Consider the following 7,047-nt stretch of genomic DNA (forward strand, 5'->3'; position numbering starts at 1 on the left):
CACACACACACCATGATTTTGTTTTTTAAAGAATCTACAGCTGATGCATATTTGGAGATGGTTTCATTGTATAACACTGTCTGGCCTAGATCTTGCAAGGTAGACCAGGCTGGCTTCAAACTCACAGAGTTCTGCTTGCCTCTGCCTCCCAAGTGCTGGGATTAAAAGCATGCACTACCACATCTGGCTGCTGGTATTTTTATTAGTTCTCAAATACACATTTCTGGTGAGTACAGTGCCATGCTCTCAGGGAAAGGTGAAAGAGTGTCCACAATAAGGTGACTTCTCAGGGGGGAGCAGGGCCATCTCAGAGGCTGCGGGTGGTGGGATGGAGAAGCTTCAGTTCTTGGCTGGGTGGGACTAGCCAGTTTCGGATTTCAAATGAGACACTCACATCGGTTTGTATTACTAAGTGGTTGCAACTAGATGAGGCATGTGTACATGTGCCTGCCTGGGTGTTTGAAAGTGATGGAACTGCTGTTCCTGACCTGCCTGACTCCCTTACCTGGAGCCATACATAGTACATAGGTGTGGAAGATGCTTGGGAGCCCTGCTCAGGGATCAGAGTCCTACCCAGGAGCCTCAGGGACAGTGTTTCCAGTAATCAATCATCCTGGTCTGTGTCTAATGCCACTATTTGTCCATTTGCTGTCCCCACCTTCTCCTCCCCGCTTCTTCCTGGTCCTCTACTAGAGCTGCCCTGCTTGCTAGCTGCTGGGCGGCTCCTACCTGGTCCCCAGGGGCACCGAGTGCTTGGCAGGTACCACAGGTCCTAGTGAAGTCTCCAACAAGCCACCTCATGGGCAGCAGAGTAATGAGAACCCCAGAGACTTAGGGAGAGGCTTCAGACCCAGGACCATTTGAAGCTTCATGTGAGCACTACCTAGACTCTGGGAGCGTCCCTCACTGTGCTCAGTGTGGGAGGTAACCAAAGGGAAAGAGAAGACGTCAAGTTTGTCTTCACTCATTCCCTCTAGCTCTGGCTCCATCCTCACCTGCGGCCAGCGGAGGTCATCAAACGCCTCGTCTAAGAGTGGCATCTATGTCCAACCCTAATCTAAACGAGGCCTGTCTGCCCAGGTCAGGTGGGATGGGTTTCCTCTGCCTCCCTCCTTTCCCTGGGGAGAGGCAGCCATCTCCACTGTACCAACCACTCTGAGCTGCCTGGGTTGTCTTAACCTGCCACGGCCTGTGTGGAGGTCGGCAGCGGATAAAAACACAAGTTCACCCACCAGAGTTTTACTAAATGTTTTTATATTTTCATGTCCAAAATTTTATATCCCTCCCTTTTTTGACAATCTGGATCTAATGTCATTCTGATGCCATAGAAAAGTATTGTTCCCCCTCTCGCAGACCATTTGGGGTTGGACAAAAGAAACTAGCTTTGTTTCCCCCAAATATTAGAAGATCCTGAAAAGTCACCCTACATGTCAAGTCAGCATAGCTGGGATTTGGCAAGTAAACATGGCAAGGGGTGCACAGGAGAGTCCCTTGGGGTTACAGCAGGTGGGGGGGCAAACAAGGACTAAGTGGGTATGGAGATCTGAGGTGAACGGATCTGCTGAGCATACCCAAGCTGCTTCCTGGAGGACCACTGAGGATGCCGAGTCAGGGAGGAGACCAGCAGCAGAGCTGACTCCTGTGAGCAGTAGAGGTCTTGGGTCTTTACTATGATGTGTATAAAGGTGCATGTGTGTGCATGTGTGTGCACATGGAGGCAGAGGACAACTTCATGTGTCATTCCTCAGGAGTATTAACCACCTTTCCCTCGAGACAGTCTCTCATTGGCTTAGAGCTCATCATGTAGTTTAGGCTGACTTGTTACTGAACCCCAGGAATCCACCTGTGAGAGAGAGAGAGAGAGAGAGAGAGAGAGAGAGAGAGAGAGAGAGAGAGAGAGAGAGAGAGAGAGAGAACTGGAATTATAAGTACATGCCATCAAATCTGACTGAGTTAGTAAACACTCTATGGTCCCTAACTGATGTTTAAAACACTGTTAATAAACACTACTGTCAAGGACATGGACCTAAGAGTTCTCTTACACACTGCTGGTGAGAATATAAAGTAGTCAGTCACTATAGAAACCAGTTTGGAGGGTTCACAAAAAACTAACAACAGATCCAGATGCAGCTCTTCTGGGCATTTCTCTGAAGGACTCTAAGTCAACACATTACAGAGACACTTGCACGTCACTGTTTACCTCAGCACCTGTCATAAGAACAGAGTCATGCAGCCAACCGAGGTGCCCAGCAGCAGAGGAATGGATGAGGAAAATGTGTGATGGGTACACAATGGGATTCTTTTCATCTGTGAAGAGTGGGGTCATGTTATCTGAAGGATAATGGGAATTAATTGAAGATAAATGAATTAAGCCAATGTTGGAAAGACAGATACTATGTATGTTCTCTCACTGCGGCTCCTGGAGTTTATATAGATACATAACATCATGTGTGTATATATGACATGGAAGTAAAGTAAAGTTGCTACAGGGGACGAGAGACAAAGGGATGGACGGGAGGGAAGGGCACACATCAAATACAGTGTGATTTGAAAAGTTTACACACGTCTCCTCATAAATCTTCATATCCACTTAAATTGACCAGAGGTCAACATCTTGGCACTCCAAATTTAGTTCATCCATATGTAATGTGACAGCAGAGAACACTCACTGTCAACTTTGGGTTTTTTGGTTTTTGGTTTTTTGGCTTTGTTTTTTGCTTTAATTATTGACTATTTGCCAAGCATGCCTTTGTTTCAAGAAAATCTTGAAATGAGCTAACCAACAGTAATCCTCTGTGACTCAATGATGAGTGTGGGCACAGAGCACATAGCCATCACCGTCCTTTTCTGTTTCAACCATTTCAGAAAAAGGCAGTTCACGGCATCTTCGGGTGCTTTCTGAGTAATTTTAATGACAGTGTCCACGGTTCCTCTCCATAGAGACTTCTTCATAAAGCCAAGCACAAATATTCTCTCTGCATATCATATGGTCAAATGAAACAAAAAAAGGGAACATCAGTTACTCCTTTCAAAATTTCAGAAAATTTGGGTTTTAAAAAAATTCCCATATATGTGAGTACGGATGCCCTTGGGAGCCAGATGGGGGTGTCCGATCCCCTGAAACTGAAGTTAGAAGAGGTTGTGAGTCCACATGTCTACCAAATTCAAGTGTTTTGCTAGAGTAGTGAGTGCCTTTAGACACTAAGATATCTCTCTAGGTCCTGGGTGTTTTGTTGTTGAATTCACCATATCTGAGCCCCACATCAGACAAAGCTAATGGTTTACACCTCATTCTGTCTCTACCTCATTATTAGCAGATGCAATGGAGCTGTAAATAGCCATAGCCTGAGTCCATTCTTTTAGGTTGATTGATACTTCTTCATAAGTTTGAAGGTCCTTTGAAATAAAATGGATCCAAATTATCTATTGGGGTGTCTTTCTGTCAAATGACTTACCTAAAACTAAGGAAACATGACTGCCATTGAAACCCATCCAGCCCATTGACCTTTAGTAGTGTTGAAAAGTTTTGTCTTATCCAATGGTTTGGTGGCTTTATTGAAGGTTTTTCACTTTAGTGAAACAGTCTTGTACAATTGTCTAGCAAAACTTTCCTACAGCTGAAATGATTTCTTTCCCAGTCTTTCCAGCTCAAGTTACTTCATTTGACAACTGCCTGAGCCATTCTGTTGCTTCTCAAAGTCACAAAGTTACAAAGCATCACTTACAAAGCTGAGCCGGCCAAGTGGCATGGACCTGTCATATCCTCCCTGGGAGGCTGAAGGTGGACTCAGGGGTAAAGATGCTTGCCACTAAGAATAGAGACCTCTACAAGTGTGCTATGGTGTACACACACACACACACACACACACACACACACACACACACACACACACACAATTTTTTAAAAAATAAATTTGAGCTTACCTGGGTAACTTTGTTAGACCCTGTCTCATAATAAAGAGTAAAGGTAGACATGCTAGCAGGAACTACTAGGCCCAGCACTTGGGCAGCAGAAACATGCATCTCTGTGGATCTGAGGCCAACCTGGTCTACGTTGAGAGTACCAGGACAGCCAAAGGAAGATAGAGAGACCCTATTTCCAAAACAAATAAAGAGGCTGGCACTTGTCTAGCATGTAGAGTCCCTATATTCTTTTCCCAGTATTGCCCCAGTTTTTTTTAAATTTTATTTTCTTAATTTTTTGCTAGAGATTTAATTCTAAACTCAGATAATTAAATTTTGTCTGTTCTGTTTGGACTATTGTGAAGAAATTTCTTAACAAATTCACTGTGAGAGTTATTCATTGCTCTGTAATAAATTAACCCAAGACGACATATAGATTATCTCACAGCTTCTGTGGGATCAGGAGTCTGGGGGTGATGTAGCTGGATAGTTCTGGCTCAAGATCCCAAACTCCTGGAGAATGCTTCCCAAACTCACTCACTTGGTGGTGCCCATCACTTGCTGTTTGACTGTTAGCTAGAGGCCTTGATGACTCAGCCTGGGTGCTCCAAAATTAGCTTCAGGGCTCACTTCTTCCAGAAAGATCTGACACAGAGAAAAGAAAAGTAAAAAAAAAAAAACAAAAAACTGGAAGCCATGACCTCCCCTAGAATGACATGTTTCTCACATTCAAAGGAAAGGAAATTAGTTCCATTTCTTTGGTTTTGGGTTTGGTTGGTTGGCTGGTTGGCTGGTTGGTTAGTTTTCCAAGACAGGGTTTCTCTGTGTAACAGCCCTGGCTATCATTGAACTCACTCTATAGACCAGGCTGGCCTTGAACTCACAGCGATCCATCTGCTTCTGCCTCCTCAGTGCTGGGATTAAAGGTATGCACCACCACCACTTGGCTGGTTTGGGCTTTTGTTTGTTTGTTTGTTTGATTGATTGATTGATTTTATACAGGGTCTAGCCATGTAAGCCAGACTGGCTATGTTGCCCAGCTTCACTGTCCATACAGTTTACCTAGTAACATATAACAAAACTATGCACAGTGTGGACCCTGCCCTCTAGGAACATGACATCCCATCTCCCCAGGTCCCAACCATCCTTCAAATAGATGATCTGCTGTTTTCAATAGTTTAAAATGCAGACACATGACAGATCTGACACTTTCTGTGTTGTCTCATTGGGTATAAGGGAACCAGCAGTAGAATGAACATCTGACAGATATCTGCCAGCCCAGGAAAGAAACTTCCAAAACTTCTTACTGTGCTACAGAAGTCAATGGGGAAACACTACGAGCCGAGAGTAGAAAGTGGTTTGCAACTGTCCTTAGTGTTCCTTCCTCCCAACACTTGCACAGTTACACGGCTTCACAGCTCAGAACTAGACACCTGCCCAGAAGCTGATTTCCCAGTACAGTCTCCAGCTGAAAATGACCCTTGTCTGAAGCAGCTTGAAGAACAGCTGCCAGATTCCCTTCGCTTGCCAGCAATCCTGCCTTGTTTGAAATGAAATGGTGGTTTCAAACATTTAATCCAAAGTCACGGTAGCCAAGAGGAGACTTGCATGACCAATTAAGTCACTGAAAGGTGACACTGTGCAGGCCCACGTTCATGTTCACAGTTCACTGTACAGTGCCCAGCTACTGGTAGGCCAACATGAATTTGGTAAATCTATTTATTAATTAAAGAACACATGGGGTGCAAGTCAGAGGCCTCTATCTCTGATGGGGCAGTTTTGAGGTAGTGTAGGTGGAGTTTTCCTGTCCTTGCAGCCACTCTGAAATAATCACTCAGAGGCTTAATATTAATTACAAATGCTTGGCCACTAGCTCAGACTTATTACCAACTAGCTCTTCCATTTTAAGTTAACTCATATTCCTTATGTATGCTCTGCCATGTGGTGGTACCTTTATTAGCCTGGCATGTTCATCTCCAGCTCCCTCTGTATCTGGCTAGTGACTCCAAATTCTGCCCTTCTTCCTCCCAGTGTTCTCTTAGTCTGGCTCTCCTGCCTAAATTTATTCTGTTTACCTATTGGCCAGTCAGCTTGTTTATTAAACCACCTCTTCACAGTATACAAAAGAATTACTACACAGCAAAGTAGGTCCAGCTTTAAAGTCTTTTTGTCCTTATTGAAAGGGCTTCCATCATTCTTCGGTAATTAAGGATATGTTTCAACAATGCTACAGAGTTGTTGGTCCTCCTGGATAGTCCAATTTTGTGCAGGCTTAAATTTTCAACCAAAGCTGTACTGAGAGCACAAACAAAATATATACGTGGAAGGGGCTAGAGAGATGATTCAGTGATTAAGAGTACAGACAGTTCTTGAGAGGACTCCAGTTGGGATACCAGGACCAATGTCAGGGCTTACAACCTCCTGTAAATCCAACTCCAGGGGATTCCATGCCCTCTTCTGGCCTCTAATGACACTGTCCTCAATGTGTACATATGTTATTACTAATAAAAGTCTTCTTTAAGTATATATATGGAACAATAAAACCCTCAGCAATCAAATAATGTTGCAGAATATTATTTTAACTAGGCAAAGATGTGTTACATTTGTTTATGCTGCAGAATATTATTTTAAGTGTGTAAAGGTGTTACTTTTGTTTATGCTGCATTTGTTTAATGATGTAAGGATGTGTGTTTAGTTATGTAAAGATAGGTTGCATCTGTTTCATCTTGCCTGCCTAAGGCACCTTATTGGGAGAGGGATAGGCGGGGCTGGCAGGGAGAGAGAATAAATAGGAGAAGGAGGAGGCGAGAAAGAGGGACATGCCCGGAGCAACACAACCCCAGCCAGCCAGACATAAAGAAAGTAAGAAAAGGTAAAAAGCCTGGAGGCAAAGGTAGATAAAGAGAAACAGGGTCATTTAAGTTAAAAGAGCTAGCCAGAAATGTGCCTAAGCTAGGCTGAGCATTCAAAACTAATAATGAGTCTCTGTGTCATGATTTGGGAGCTGGTTGGTGGCCCAAAAGGAAAAAAAAAAAAGCCCGGCACAATAATTTTTTAATGCAATCATCATAAAAATCAAAATTACAAAAAGAACCCATGATACCAATTTAAAGAGAAACATGATCATCAACAGTCTGCTCCGTG

The sequence above is a fragment of the Peromyscus maniculatus genome, chromosome 13, assembly GCF_049852395.1.
Source record: "Peromyscus maniculatus bairdii isolate BWxNUB_F1_BW_parent chromosome 13, HU_Pman_BW_mat_3.1, whole genome shotgun sequence".
Classification (NCBI taxonomy): domain Eukaryota; kingdom Metazoa; phylum Chordata; class Mammalia; order Rodentia; family Cricetidae; genus Peromyscus; species Peromyscus maniculatus.